The sequence below is a fragment of the Heterodontus francisci genome, chromosome 34 (assembly GCF_036365525.1).
Source record: "Heterodontus francisci isolate sHetFra1 chromosome 34, sHetFra1.hap1, whole genome shotgun sequence".
NCBI classification, from domain to species: domain Eukaryota; kingdom Metazoa; phylum Chordata; class Chondrichthyes; order Heterodontiformes; family Heterodontidae; genus Heterodontus; species Heterodontus francisci.
In genome coordinates, this window is record NC_090404.1 from 23,935,813 (window position 1) to 23,952,476 (window position 16,664).

The window sequence follows — 16,664 nt, forward strand, 5'->3', positions numbered from 1 at the left end:
TGGACAGAATGTCCTCCTTTTCTGCCATAATGACTCTATGATTCATTTGTGGAATCTCGCCTTGTAATTTAACCCTTGGAGTCCAGGTATCATTCTGGTAAATCTACACTGCACTCCCTCCAAGGCCAATACATCCTTCCTAAGGTGTGTGCCCAGAACTGAACACAATACTCCAGGTGTGGTCTAACCAGGGCTTTGTGTCTCTCAGTGCTTCTCCAGTCACACTGACACCTGAAATCTTTTCCCACAGACAGAACAGACAAACCTTTTTCCTTCCACATTCAAAAGCCAATGAATTCAGGTCCTGATGTTGATGTGATGTTTGGTTTGAGTTTCCCTGTCTGCAAATCCTCCCCTTCTAACCCCCTGTAAAAGGAGTTTACAAAATATATCAGTCAGTCCAAGATAGAAATTCACAACATTCCTGCTTCCTGGCGCAGGATGGCCACGCATGCGCCCTGCTGCACATTGCTCCCTGGAAATCTGACGGCTGGTAACACCCGCAGCTGCCACCCCGCTCGGTGCAAACGCGCGGGCCGGGAGTTTCTTATTGGGGGTGTTGAGCCTCCCCATCCCGCAACCGCGCCTCTGCACCGCTATCACTCGCAACGCGCATGCTCCAAACTGAATGAAGGAGCAGCAGAAACAAAACTGGGAGATAGGAAGCACCAGTTACTCAGATTGTTCGGCACTACGCCTGCGCAATGGTCTCCTGTGGTGTGAATAGGGAACGTTCTCCACCATGGAGAATGCTGGGTAAAAGCCCCGCCATTGGAGCCCCAAATAAATGTAACCGTATTTTTGCTGAAATGGGGTGAAGGCTGAGGCTGGAGAACCAATCAATAAAATTAGGAAAAAAATTATACACAAATGCAAGTGCATAGGCTCTCCATTATCCACCAGAAAGAAGGGGAATGGGAACTCGGGACTAACCCAGATTCCCCAAAACAGCAATACAGCAGAATCCAACCCCTCCAGTCACATATGAACTCACTGGTGTGTCAGTATGTGGGATGAATGAGTGAATCTCTTCACACACACAGAACATTTAAACAGTCTCTCTCCAGTAAGAATGTGCTGATTATGGATCAAATCCTTTGAACTTTGAAAGCTGGGATGTTAACAGGTGGGAAAACTGAGTAAATCCCTTCACACAGGTGAAGTATCTGAACGGTCTCTCTCCAGTGTGACTGTGCTGGTCTATCAGTAAATGGGATGACTGAGTGAATCCATTTCCACATTCAGCTGGTGAACACCCTCTCCCCGACGTGACTGCACCCAGGAGTTTCCAACTCAGACTGGAACTGAATCCCTTCCCACAGTCAACAACAACAATGTGCATTTGTTTGGCACCTTTAACATCCTGAGACTCTTCACAGGAGCATTACTATTTTTCAGATCCTGCTTGCTAATTTCCTACCAGCTCCTTAAATTCTGACTGCAGGACCACATCCCTCATTCTGCTTATGTTGTTGGTACGAATGTGGATATGACTGCTGGCTGTTCACCTGCCTCCCTCAGAGTGCTCTGCAGCTGTTCAGTGACTCCATAGACCCTTTCATTTTGCAGCGGCGACAGGGAGAGCGAGGTGGCAGCTGGGTAAGTAAGTCCTATATATTTGGGCAGCGGCTGAACCCGAGACACTACACCTGTAGTGTCTCCCACCCGCCCTCCTCCTCCTCAAACCAAAAAAAAAGGACTCGGTGGTGTGCAGATAAGGTAAGGCTTTTTCTATTTTTTTTTTTCCTGTGATTGATGAAAACTTTTCGTTCCTTTTTCATTTATCTAAGTTAAGACTAACTTAAGCTTAAGATTGATAATGGCAGGAGATCTCAGACCCGTGTTATGCTCCTCTTGCTCAATGTGGGAGCTCAGGGACACGGCTGATGTCCCTGACTCCTTCACGTGCTGGAAGTGTGTCCAGCTGCAGCTCTTGTTAGACCGCATGACGGCTCTGGAGCTGCGGATGGACTCACTTTGGAGCATCCGTGATGCTGAGGAGGTCGTGGATAGCACGTTTAGCGAATTGGTCACACCGCAGATAAAGATTGCTGAGGGTGAAAGGGAATGGGTGACCAAAAGGCAGAGAAAGAGCAGGAAGGCAGCGCAGGTGTCCCCTGCGGTCATCTCCCTCCAAAACAGGTATACCGTTTTGGATACTGTTGAGGGAGATGGCTCACCAGGGGAAGGCAGCAGTAGCCAGGTTCATGGCACCGTGGCTGGCTCTGCTGTTCAGAAGGGCGGGAAAAAGAGTGGAAGGGCTATAGTCATCGGGAATTCGATTGTAAGGGGAGTAGATAGGCGGTTCTGTGGTCGAAAACGAGACTCCCGAATGGTATGTTGCCTCCCAGGTGCACGGGTCAGGGATGTCTCAGATCAGCTGCAGAACATTCTGAAGGGGGAGGGTGAACAGCCAGTTGTCGTTGTGCACATAGGCACCAATGATATAGGTAAAAAACGGGATGAGGCCCTACAAGCAGAATTTAGGGAGTTAGGAGCCAAGTTAAAAAGTAGGACCTCAGAGGTAGTAATCTCAGGATTGCTACCAGTGCCACGTGATAGTCAGAGTAGAAATGAAAGAATAGTCAGGATGAATGCGTGGCTTGAGAGATGGTGCAGGAGGGAGGGGTTCAGATTTTTGGGACATTGGGACCGGTTCTGGGGGAGGTGGGACTATTACAAATTGGATGGTCTACACCTGGGCCGGACTGGAACCAATGTCCTTGGGGGTGCTTTTGCTAACGCTGTTGGGGAGGGTTTAAACTAATGTGGCAGGGGGATGGGAACCAAATGAGGAGGTCAGTGGACAGTAAGGAGGTAGTCACTAAAGCCTGTAAGGAACTAGATAATGAAGTCAGCGTGACTAAGGAAAAGAGTAGACAGGGAGCAGATGATGAACGCAAAGGGACTGGTGGTCTGAGGTGCATTTGTTTTAATGCAAGAAGTGTAGTAGGGAAGGCAGATGAACTTAGGGCCTGGATTAGTAGTTGGGAGTATGATGTTATTGCTATTACTGAGACTTGGTTGAGGGAAGGGCATGATTGGCAACTAAATATCCCAGGATATCGATGCTTCCGGCGGGATAGAGAGGGAGGTAAAAGGGGTGGAGGAGTTGCAGTACTGGTCAAAGAGGATATCACAGCTGTGCTGAAGGAGGGCACAATGGAGGACTCGAGCAGTGAGGCAATATGGGCAGAACTCAGAAATAGGAAGGGTGCGGTAACAATGTTGGGGCTGTACTACAGGCCTCCCAACAGCGAGAGTGAGATAGAGGTACAAATATGTAAACAGATTATGGAAAGATGTAGGAGCAACAGGGTGGTAGTGATAGGAGATTTTAATTTTCCCAACATTGACTGGGATTCACTTAGTGTTAGAGGTCCAGATGGAGCAGAATTTGTAAGGAGCATCCAGGAGGGTTTTCTAGAGCAGTATGTAAATAGTCCAACTCGGGAAGGGGCCATACTGGACCTGGTGTTGGGGAATGAGCCCGGCCAGGTGGTTGAAGTTTCAGTAGGGGACTACTTTGGGAATAGTGATCACAATTCCGTAAGTTTTAGAATACTCATGGACAAAGACGAGAGTGGTCCCAAAGGAAAAGTGCTAAATTGGGGGAAGGCCAACTATACCAAAATTCGGCAGGAGCTGGGAAATGTAGATTGGGAGAAGCTGTTTGAAGGTAAATCCACATTTGATATGTGGGAGGCTTTTAAAGAGAGGTTGATTAGCGTGCAGGAGAGACATGTTCTTGTGAAAATGAGGGATAGAAATGGCAAGATGAGGGAACCATGGATGACAGGTGAAATTGTGAGACTAGCTAAGAGGAAAAAGGAAGCATACATAAGGTCTAGGAGGCTGAAGAAAGATGAAGCTTTGAAAGAATATCGGGAATGTAGGACCAATCTGAAACGAGGAATTAAGAGGGCGAAAAGGGGTCATGAAATATCTTTAGCAAACAGGGTTAAGGAAAATCCCAAAGCCTTTTATTCATATATAAGGAGCAAGAAGGTAACTAGAGAAAGGATTGGCCCACTCAAGGACAAAGGAGGAAAGTTATGCATGGAGTCAGAGAAAATGGGTGAGATTCTAAACGAGTACTTTGCATCGGTATTCACCGAGGAGAGGGACATGACGGATGTTGAGGTTAGGGACAGATGTTTGATTACTCTAGGTCAAGTCGGCATAAGGAGGGAGGAAGTGTTGGGTATTCTAAAAGGCATTAAGGTGGACAAGTCCCCAGGTCCAGATGGGATCTATCCCAGGTTACTGAGGGAAGAAAGAGAGGAAATAGCTGGGGCCTTAACAGATGTCTTTGCAGCATCCTTAAACACGGGTGAGGTCCCGGAGGACTGGAGAATTGCTAATGTTGTCCCCTTGTTTAAGAAGGGTAGCAGGGATAATCCAGGTAATTATAGACCGGTGAGCCTGACGTCAGTGGCAGTGAAACTGCTGGAGAAGATACTGAGGGATAGGATCTATTCCCATTTGGAAGAAAATGGGCTTATCAGTGATAGGCAACATGGTTTTGTGCAGGGAAGGTCATGTCTTACCAACTTAATAGAATTCTTTGAGGAAGTGACAAAGTTGATTGATGAGGGAAGGGCTGTAGATGTCATATACATGGACTTCAGTAAGGCGTTTGATAAGGTTCCCCATGGTAGGCTGATGGAGAAAGTGAAGTCGCATGGGGTCCAGGGTGTACTAGCTAAATGGATAAAGAACTGGCTGGGCAACAGGAGACAGAGAGTAGCAGTGGAAGGGAGTTTCTCAAAATGGAGACGTGTGACCAGTGGTGTTCCACAGGGATCCGTGCTGGGACCACTGTTGTTTGTGATATACATAAATGATTTGGAGGAAAGTATAGGTGGTCTGATTAGCAAGTTTGCAGACAACACTAAGATTGGTGGAGTAGCAGATATTGAAGGGGACTGTCAGAGAATACAGCAGAATATAAATAGATTGGAGAGTTGGGCAGAAAAATGGCAGATGGAGTTCAATCAGGGCAAATGCGAGGTGATGCATTTTGGAAGATCCAATTCAAGAGTGAATTATACAGTAAATGGAAAAGTCCTGGGGAAAATTGATGTACAGAGAGACTTGGGTGTTCAGGTCCATTGTTCCCTGAAGGTGGCAACGCAGGTCAATAGAGTGGTCAAGAAGGCATACGGCATGCTTTCCTTCATCGGACGGGGTATTGAGTACAGGGGTTGGCAGGTCATGTTGCAGTTGTATCGAACTTTGGTTCGGCCACATTTGGAATACTGCGTGCAGTTCTGGTCGCCACATTACCAAAAGGATGTAGATGCTTTGGAGAGGGTGCAGAGGAGGTTCACCAGGATGTTGCCTGGTATGGAGGGCGCTAGCTATGAATAGAGGTTGAGCAGATTAGGATTATTTTCATTAGAAAGACGGAGGTTGAGGGGAGACCTGTTGAGGTGTACAAAATCATGAGAGGTATAGACAGGGTGGATAGCAAGAAGCTTTTTCCCCCCAGAGTGGGGGATTCAATTACTAGGGGTCACGAGTTCAAAGTGCGAGGGGAAAAGTTTAGGGGGGATATGCGTGGAAAGTTCTTTACGCAGAGGGTGGTGGGTGCCTGGAACGCGTTGCCAGCGGAGGTGGTAGACGCGGGCACGATAGCGTCTTTTAAGATGTATCTGGACAGATACATGAATGGGCAGGAAGCAAAGAGATACAGACCCTAAGAAAATAGGCGACATGTTTAGATAGAGGATCTGGATCGGCGCAGGCTTGGAGGGCCGAAGGGCCTGTTTCTGTGCTGTAATTTTCTTTGTTCTTTGTACCCTGGCACGAGGGGGGCAACACATCAACATGTCTGTTACCCCAACTATCAAATCTCGTATCACTATTGCTCTTCCAGTCTTCCCTGTAGCCCCCTGTGAATCTGAGCCACATGTGGTGCCACGGACTTGGCTCTGGCTGCACTCTCCGGATGAACTATCTCTCTCATCAGTATTCAGAGCTGAATACTGGTTGGAGAGTGAGATACACTCAGGGGACTCCTGCACTACCTGCCTATTTCTTCACCACTGTCTGTCGGCCACCCATCGCCTCTGTCCCTGCATACTCATAAACTGCGGGGTGACCACATCTATAAACTTGCTATTCATGCTATTCACGGACGTGCCGCAGTGACGCCAACTGCTGCTCATGCGCCAAAACCCGGATCACGTGCTGCTGTAACTGACAATACTTCCTGCAGAAATGGTTATCCAGGACATAGGAAGTTTCCTGGTGATCCCACATAGCACAGGATGTGCCTCAAGCAGGCTGTAAGAACAGAACCCATTGGGGTGAGGCCTCAAGGGAAGCTGTAATAGAAGGCACCCAGCAGGGGCAGCTGGAGAGAGAGAGAGAGACAGACACAGACACAGAGAGAGAGAGAGAGAAACAGAGAAACAAATGAGAGAGAGAGAACACGTCTGCTCTCTGAAGATATTCAGTAAAAGGCTGTGGAAACTTGAACCTTTTTTTTTGACAGTCAAAGTTTGCAGAGGTGTAAAAGGCCTACTGGATCACTGGAAATCACATGATCCACGGATGTCCAGGTCAGAGGTGCTTGGAGAAGTGAGTGAAGGAAAATATTGGGGTTTTTTTTTTAAAGTCTGGGAGATCCAACACATTGCAACTGGGAGAGATTTGGGACTTTTAACCACAAACGATTTTGTCATCGAAAAGGATTGTGTAATGTATCAGTGTAGTGCGTGATATTCAAGTGTTGAATAAGTAAAGAAAATACCTTTGATTGTAATTTGGGGTGTCAGCTATTTACAAAGTGCTATTTAGTTATAATAAAAGACTCAAAACATGATATCTCGTGTAATTTGATCAATAGGTGTTCTCATCTCGTATTTGTCATGTTGATCTCTCGGAGGTGATAACAACTAGAAAGTGTGATTAAGCTGGATACCTCTTTACAGCTGGCACAGACACAATGGGCTGAATGGCCTCCTTCTGTGCCATAAATTTTCTACATTTTCAATAGCACAAAATGTGCACTGTGGAGGCTGGAGCATCCCATTCCTCTATCTATCAGATATTAAACCTTGCTAATCCTAATAACTGCTTAAAAATAAAAGTAAAGACTCAACAGCTACTCACTTCAAACCATAGAAAAATTACAGCACAGAAGGAGTCCATTGAGCCCGTCGTGTCCGTGCCAGCTGAAAAAGCTAGCCGTGCAATCTAATCCCACCTTCCAGCACCTGGTCTGTAGCCTTGCAGGTTACTGCACTTCAGGTGCATGTCCAGGTACCTTTTAAAAGAATTGAGGGTTTCTGCCTCCACCAGCATTCCTGGCAGTGAACCCCAGACACCCACCACTCTGAGTGAAAACGTTTTTCCTCATGGCCCCTCTAATTCATCTACCAATCACCTTAAATCTGTGCCCTGGTAATTGACCTCTCTGCTAGGGGAAACAGGTCCTTCCTGTCTACTCTATCTAGCCCCTTCATAATTTTGTACACCTCAGCCTCCTCTGCTCTAAGGAAAACAACCCGAGCCTATCCAATCTTTCCTCATAGCTGTAACTTTCAAGCCCTGGCAACATTCTCGTAAATCTTCTCTGCACTCTCTCCAGAGCACTATGTCCTTCCTGTAATGTGGTGACCAGAACTGTATTCCTAACCAGCACTTTATACAGTTCCAGCATTACATCTCTGCTTTTGTATTCTGTATCTCGGCCAATAAAGAAATGCCTTCTTCACCACTCGATCTACCTGTCCTACCACCTTCAGGGACCTGTGGACATGCACTCCAAGGTCTTTCACATCTTCCACCCCTCTCAACATCCTCCCGTTTATTGTGTATTCCCTCGCTTTATTTGCCCTCCCCAAATGCATTACCTCACACTTATCTGGATTGAATTCCATTTACCACTTTTCCGCCCACTTAACCAAACCATATCATTCTGGAGTCTACAGCTATCCTCTTCACTATCAACTACATGACCAATTTTTGTGTCATCAGCAAATTTCCCAATCATGCCTCCCACATTTAAGTCCAAAATCATTAATATATACCACAAACAGCAAGGGACCCAACACTGAGCCCTGTGGAACAGCTTTCCATTCACAAAAACATCCGACTACCCTTTGCTTCCTGTCACTGAGCCAATTTTGGATCCAACCTGGCACATTCCCCTGTATCTCATGGGCTTTCATTTTACTGCGCAGTCAGCCATTCAGGACTTTGTCAAATAGAGTCATAGAGTTATACAGCACAGAAACAGGCCCTTCAGCCCACTGTGTCTGTGCCGGCCATCAAGCACCTAACTATTCTAATCCCATTTTCCAGCACTTGGCCCGCAGCCTTGTATACTATGGCACTTCAAGTGCTCATCTAAATATTTCTTAAATGTTGTGAGGGTTCCTGCCTTTAGGCATTGTTCCCCTCAGGCATTATGTTCCAGATTCCAACCACTCTCTGGGTGAAAATTTTTTTCCTCAAATCTCCTCTAAACCTCCTGTCCCTTACTTTAAATCTATGCCCCCTGGTTATTGACACCTCCGCTAAGGGAAAAAGTTTCTTCCTATCTACCCTATCTGTGCCCTTCATAATTTTGGATACCTCAATCAGGTCCCCGCTCAGCCTTCTCTGCTCTAAGGAAAACAACCCTAGCCTATCCAGTCTCTCCTCTGAAATGCATCTAGACCACATCCACTGCACTATCCCCATTAATCCTCCTTGTTACTTCTTCAAAGAATTCAGTTAAGTTAGTAAAACATGACCTTCCCTTAACAAATCCATGCTGATTATCCCTGATTAATCCATGCCTTTCTAAGTGGCAGTTTATCCTGTCCCTCAGAACTGATTCTAATAATTTACCCACCACCGAGGTCAGACTGACTGGCCTATAATTATTTAGCCTGTTCCCGCACCCTTTCTAAACAATAGTGTAACATTCGCAGACCTCCAATCATCTGGTACCTCTCCTGTATCCAGTGAGGATTTGATGATGATTCTCAGCACATCCGCTATCTCCTCCCTAGCTTCCTTTAACAACCTGGGATGCAATCCATCCAACCCCCCTGGTGATTTATTCATTTTCAACCCTCTAGTACTTCCTCTCTCATTATGCTGATCGCATCTAATATTTCACACTCCTCTTCTTTTACTTCAACGTCTGCATCATCCCTCTCCTTTGTGAAGACAGAGGGAAAAAACTCATTAAGAACCCTGCTCGCATCATCTGCATCCACGAGTAAGTTCCCTGTACATCTCTGATAGGTTTTACCCTTTCCTTAGTTATCATCTTGCTCTTAATGTACTGATAAAACATCTTTGGGTTTTCCTTGATTTTACTTGCCAATAGCTGAAGCAGCACGAGCTGACTAATTCCATCCTGTTCTCCCCTCCTTGTTTATTTATTTATTTATTTATTTAGAGATACAGCACTGAAACAGGCCCTTCGGCCCACCGAGTCTGTGCCGACCAACAACCACCCATTTATACTAATCCTACATTAGTCCTATATTCCTTAATACAACCCCACCATTCTCCTATCACCTACCTACACTCGGGGCAATTTACAATGGCCAATTTACCTACCAATCTGCAAGTCTTTGGCTGTGGGAGGAAACCGGAGCACCCAGCGGAAACCCACGCAGTCACAGATAGAACTTGCAAACTCCGCACAGGTAATACCCAGAACTGAACCTGGGTTGCTGAAACTGCAGTGCTAACCACTGCGCCACTGTGACAGCATCTCACCTCCAGGTGTCACTGAAATCTCGAGAAGCTTCCCCTTACGCTGAAGAAAACTGGAATGTTTAATTTCCAGCTCCTTGGACCAACTTCCTAACTTTGGAGAAAGGGAAACAAAGTTACAATACTTACCAGCCAATCAACTCACAGGCTTCCTGACTCGGTGGAAAGGACAGAAGAAACCAGGAAGCGGCAGCTAGCATGGCGGAGACACTGCACCATCGCTTTAATGGTGCCACCTCCCTCCCCCGGTCCCTCTGCACATCCGCTGGATCCAGCGGCTCTGATTCGGGGCCTAAGAACCGCACAGACTCGGCCCCTCTCAGCTTCCTGGAGCCGCACCACGCATGCTCAGCGCAAACAGGCACGCGCCGGTGGCGGGCCAGCCAGCGCCTGCGCGTTACTACTGCTCTGATAGAGGTAGGCCGTATTCACCCACGCGGAGCGTTCTGGGAGTATAAACAGCCATTTACATATGTCGGAGATAAAAACAAGAAATGCTGGAATCACTCAGCAGGTCTGGCAGCATCTGTGGAAAGAGAAGCAGAGTTAACGTTTCGGGGCAGTGACCCTTCTTCGGAACTAGCAAATATTAGAAATGTCAAAGGTTATAAGCAAGTGAGGCAGGGGTGAGGCAAGAGATAACAAAGGAGAAGGTGTGGATTGGACAAGGCCACATAGCTGACCAAAAGGTCATGGAGCAAAGGCAAAGAAGATGTTAATTCTTTTCTTTCTTTTCTTTTGGGCCTCCTTATCTCGAGAGACAATGGATACGCGCCTGGATGTGGTCAGTGGTTTGTGAAGCAGCGCCTGGAGTGGCTATAAAGGCCAATTCTAGAGTGACAGGCTCTTCCACAGGTGCTGCAGAGAAATTTGTTTGTTGGGGCTGTTGCACAGTTTGCTCTCCCCTTGCGCCTCTGTCTTTTTTCCTGCCAACTACTAAGTCTCTTCGACTCGCCACAATTTAGCCCTGTCTTTATGGCTGCCCGCCAGCTCTGGCGAACGCTGGCAACTGATCCCACGACTTGTGATCAATGTCACAGGATTTCATGTCGTGTTTGCAGATGTCTTTAAAACAGAGACATGGACGGCCGGTGGGTCTGATACCAGTGGCAAGCTCGCTGTACAATGTGTCTTTGGGGATCCTGCCATCTTCCATGTGGCTCACATGGCCAAGCCATCTCAAGCGCTGCTGACTCAGTAGTGTGTACAAGCTGGGGATGTTGACCGCCTCGAGGACTTCTGTGTTGGAGATATGTTCCTGCCACCTGATGCCAAGTATTCTCCAGAGGCAGCGAAGATGGAATGAATTGAGACGTCGCTCTTGGCTGACATATGTTGTCCAGGCCTCGCTGCCATAGAGCAAGGTACTGAGGACACAGGCCTGATACACTCGGACTTTTGTGTTCCGTGTCAGTGCGCCATTTTCCCATACTCTCTTGGCCAGTCTGGACATAGCAGTGGAAGCCTTACCCATGCGCTTGTTGATTTCTGCATCTTGAGACAGGTTACTGGTGATAGTTGAGCCTAGGTAGGTGAACTCTTGAACCATTTCCAGAGCGTGGTCGCCAATATTGATGGATGGAGCATTTCTGACGTCCTGCCCCGTGATGTTCATTTTCTTGAGGCTGATGGTTAGGCCAAATTCATTGCATGCAGCCGCAAACCTGTCGATGAGACTCTGCAGACACTCTTCAGTGTGAGATGTTAAAGCAGCATCGTCAGCAAAGAGGAGTTCCCTGATGAGGACTTTCCGTACTTTGGACTTCGCTCTTAGACGGGCAAGGTTGAACAACCTGCCCCCTGATCTTGTGTGGAGGAAAATTCCTTCTTCAGAGGACTTGAACGCATGTGAAAGCAGCAGGGAGAAGAAAATCCCAAAAAGTGTGGGTGCGAGAACACAGCCCTGTTTCACGCCACTCAGGATAGGAAAGGGCTCTGATGAGGAGCCACCATCTTGAATTGTGCCTTTCATATTGTCATGGAATGAGGTGATGATACTTAGTAGCTTTGGTGGGCATCCGATCTTTTCTAGTAGTCTGAAGAGACCACGTCTGCTGACGAGGTCAAAGGCTTTGGTGAGATCAACGAAAGCAATGTAGAGGGGCATCTGTTGTTCACGGCATTTCTCCTGTATCTGACGAAGGGAGAACAGCATGTCAACGGTCGATCTCTCTGCACGAAAGCCACACTGTGCCTCAGGGTAGACGCGCTCGGCCAGCTTCTGGAGCCTGTTCGGAGTGACTCGAGCAAAGAATTTCCCCACTATGCTGAGCAGGGAGATTCCCTGGTAGTTGTTGCAGTCACCGCGGTCACCTTTGTTTTCATAGAGAGTGATGATATTGGCATCGCGCTTGTCCTGGGGTACTGCTCCCTCGTCCCAGCACAGGCAAAGCAGTTCATGTAGTGCTGAGAGTATAGCAGGCTTGGCACTCTTGATTATTTCAGTGGTAATGCTGTCCTTTCCAGGGGCTTTTCCGCTGGCTAGAGAATCAATGGCATCACTGAGTTCTGATTTGGTTGGCTGTATGTCCAGCTCATCCATGACTGGTAGAGGCTGGGCTGCACTGAGGGCAGTCTCAGTGACAGCATTCTCCCTGGAGTACAGTTATAGGTAGTGCTCAACCCAGCGGTCCATTTGTTTGCGTTGGTCAGTGATTATGTCCCCTGATTTAGATTTGAGGGGGGCAATCTTCTTGATGGTTGGCCCAAGAGCTTTCTTCATGCCATCATACATTCCTCTGATGTTTCCGGTGTCTGAGGCCAGCTGAATATGACTTCATAGGTGTTGCCAGTAGTCGTTTGCGCAGCGCCTGGCTGTTCTTTGTGCAGTGCTTCTGGCTGCTTTAAGTGCTGCGGATGTTAAATCGCTGGGGGCTTTCTTGTAGTTCAACAGTGTAATGCGCTTAGCAGCTATGACAGGTTCCAGCTCTTCATTATGAGATTGAAACCAGTCTGCATTTCTCTTCGCACTTTTGCCTTAGGTGATCAAAGCTGACTCATGGACGGCGTCTCAGATGTGGGCCCACTTGGTCTCAGCATCCCCTGTGGGAGTGTTTTGAAGGGCTGTTACAAGTGAATTTAGAAATTTTTGTAACAGCTGTGGGTGAGAAATTCTGCTCGTGTTGATGCGCGGGTGGCCCTTCTGCTTGGAATGATGCAACTTCTTTGGTCTGAGTCTAACCTTGCTGCACACCAGGGAGTGGTTGGTGTCGCAGTCCGCACTGTGGAAGCTGTGTGTGATTTGAACACTGTTTAAGGCGGCTCGCCTTGTGACAATGAGGTCTAGCTGGTGCCAACGATGAGATCTTGGGTGCCTCCATGAAACCTGGTGACAGGGTTTAGTGTGAAAGAACGAGTTGGTGATGCAGAGGTTATGATAGGTACACAACTCAAGCAATCTCTGCCCGTTCTCATTCATCCTTCCAACGCCATAGCGCCCAAGGCAGGAGGGCCATGAGTCATGGTCGGCCCCAACCCTGGCATTAAAGTCCCCCAGCAGGAATAGGTGTTCGGTGTTGGGGATGCTGCTAATGATGTTATGGAGTTGCTCGTAGAACTGGTCTTTAGCTTCAGGTGGGGAGCAGAATGTTGGAGCATAGATGCTGAGTAGGTGTACTGGACCAGAGGTGGTGAGCAGTTGGATGGACAGTATGCGTTCCGAGCCATTTGAGGGAGGCTCTAGCATGCTGAGCAAGGAGTTTCTGATGGCGAAGCCCACTCCGTGCTGTCTTGGTTCTTCAGGATCCCTGCCCTGCCAGAAGAAGCTGTAGTCTTGCTCTGCTAGAGATCCACTCGCGGGGAGGCAAGTCTCCTGAAGTGCTGCAATGTCTACATTGAGTCTACTGAGCTCGTTGTTAATGATGGCGGTCTTCCGAGAATCGTTGATTTGTGTAAGGTCTTCCGACAGGCCAGGACACATAGCTCTGACGTTCCAGCTTGCAAAGCGAAGGGCTGGTACCTTCTTTCCTTTTTTCGTGTTGTTTGGTGTGGTGTATCAGTCCACTCTTTGGGCAATATGTTAATGGTGTGTTGAAAGACAAAGCATTAGTACAGATAGGGTGTTAACGGACTGAAGGTTGAACAGCAGCAAGTCCAAACATGAAAAAAAACAGTGGCTAAGCAAACTGAACAAACTCAGATGAAATGAAATAAACATGAAAAAAAGTTGTAAAAAATGTAAAAAAAGAAAAAAAGAAAAAATAACTAAAAATAAAAGTAAAATGGGGGCCCGTCATACTCTGAAATGATTGAACTCAATGTTCAGTCCGGCAGGCTGTAGTGGCAACTGGAAGCTCAGTGTCCTGCTTGTGGACTGAGCGGAGGTGTTCCGCAAAGCGGTCACCCAGTCTGCGTTTGGTCTCCCCGATGTAGAGGAGACCACACTGTGAGCAGCGAATACAGTATACTACATTGAAAGAAGTACAAGTAAATCGCTGTCAGGAAAGTTTCATGAAATTGCATTCCGAATACAGTGCAATTTTGTTCATTACATATATAAAGTTGTACAAAATTGCCATTACTCAACTAGTTTGCTTCATTAACAGTGCTATCATTACATGGTTCCTTGTCAAAAAAATAGACTTTTTTGTCTTCGGCCACTAATTTTCAGAACTTTTGGTCTTTGGCAATGTAATATGTTTCAGTTAGATCACATCTTATTCTTCTAAACCCCAGGGAATATAGGCCGAGTCTACTTAATCCCGCCTCATAGGCGTTGATTGAGTATAGTGGGGGGTTGGGGGTGCTGTAGCAGAGTGGTTATGTTACTGAACTAGTAATCCAGAGGCCTGGACTAATGCTGCAGAGACATGAACTCAAATCCCAACACAGCAGGTCAGGGATTTCAACTCCTATAAATCTGGGATATCTCTTTTTTTGGCCTCCTTGTCTCGAGAGTCAACGGGTAAGCGCCTAGAGGTGGTTAGTGGTCTGTGAAGCAGCACCTGGAGTGGCTATAAAGTCCAATTAGAGAGTGACAGACTCTCCTACAGGCGCTGCAGATAAAATTGTCTCTCCCCTCACGCTTCAGTCTTTTTTCCTGCCAACTGCTAAGTCTCTTCGACTCGCCACTCTTTAGCCCCGCCTGTATGGCTGCCCGCCAGCTCTGGCGATCGCTGGCAACTGACTCCCACGACTTGTGATCAATGTCACAGGACTTCATGTCGCGTTTGCAGACGTCTTTAAAGCAGAGACATGGACGGCCGGTGGGTCTGATACCAGTGACAAACTCGCTGTACAATGTGTTTTTGAGGATCCTGCCACCTTCCATGCGGCTCACATGGCCAAGCAATTTCAGGCGCCGCTGGCTCAGTAGGGTGTATATGCTGGGGATGTTGGCCACCTCGAGGACTTCTGTGTTGGAGATACGGTCCTGCCACCTGATGCCAAGGATTCTCCGGAGGCAGCGAAGATGGAATGAATTGAGACATCGCTCTTGGCTGACATATGTTGTCCAGGCCTCGCTGCCATCGAGCAAGGTACTGAGGACACAGGCTTGATACACTCGGACTTTTGTGTTCCGTGTCAGTACGCCATTTTCCCACACTCTCTTGGCCAGTCTGGACACAGCAGTGGAAGCCTTTCCCATGCGCTTGTTGATTTCTGCATCGAAAGACAGGTTACTGGTGATAGTTGAGCCTAGGTAGGTGAATCTTGAACCACTTCCAGAGCGTGGTCGCCAATATTGATGGATGGAGCATTTCTGGCGTCCTGTCCCATGATGTTCGTTTTCTTGAGGCTGATGGTTAGGCCAAATTCGTTGCAGGCAGCCGCAATCCTGTTGATGAGTCTCTGCAGACACTCTTCAGTGTGAGATGTTAAAGCAGCATCGTCAGCAAAGAGCAGTTTCCTGATGAGGACTTTCCGTACTTTGGTCTTCGCTCAAAGACGGGCAAGGTTGAACAACCTGCCATCTGATCTTGTGTGGAGGAAAATTCCTTCTTCAGAAGACTTGAACGCATGTGAAAGCAGCAGGGAGAAGAAAATCCCAAACAGTGTAGGTGCGAGAACACAGCCCTGTATCATGCCACTCAGGATCGGAAAGGGGTCTGATGAGGCGCCACAATGTTGAATTGTGCCTTTCATATTGTCATGGAATGAGGTGATGATACTTAGTAGTTTTAGTGGACAACCAATCTTTTCTAGTAGTCTTAAGAGACCACATCTGCTGACAAGGTCAAAGGCTTTGGTGAGATCAATGAAAGCAATGTAGAGGGGCATCTGTTGTTCGCGGCATTTCTCCTGTAGCTGGCAAAGGGAGAACAGCATGTCAATGGTGGATCTCTCTGCTCGAAAGCCACACTGTGCCTCAGGGTAGACACGCTCAGCCAGCTTCTGGAGCCTGTTTAAAATGACTTGAGCGAAGACTTTCCCCACTATGCTGAGCAGGGAGATTCCACAGTAGTTGTTGCAGTCACCGTGGTCACCCTTGTTCTTATAGAGGATGATGATATTGGCATCGCGCATGTCCTGTGGTACTGCTCCCTCGTCCCAGCACAGGCAGTTCGTGGAGTGCTGAAAGTATAACAGGCTTGGCACTCTTGATTTCAGGGGTAATGCTGTCCTTTCCAGGGGCTTTTCCACTGGCTAGAGAATCAATGGCATCACTGAGTTCCGATTTTGTTGGCTGTTCATCCAGCTCATCCATGACTGGCAGAGACTGGGCTGCATTGAGGGCGGTCTCAGTGACAACATTTTCCCTGGAATACAGTTCTAGGTAGTGCTCAACCCAGCGGTCCATTTGCTTGCATTGGTCAGTGATCGTGTCCCCTGATTTAGACTTGAGGGGGGGCGATCTTCTTGATGGTTGGCCCAAAAGCTCTCTTAATACCATCATACATTCCTCTGATGTTTCTGGTGTCAGAGACCAGCTGAATATGACTGCATAGGTGTTGCCAGTAGTCATTTGCCCGGTGTCTGGCTGTTTTTTGTGCAAC

The 16,664-nt window shown here is 47.5% G+C and overlaps 1 pseudogene; it reads right to left on the bottom strand.

Moving 5' to 3' along the window:
* The window catches only part of LOC137349235 (zinc finger protein 850-like), a 46,857-nt pseudogene extending 36,801 nt beyond the window's left edge, over nt 1-10,056 (bottom strand).
* Between the last annotated feature and the right edge of the window lie 6,608 nt (nt 10,057-16,664).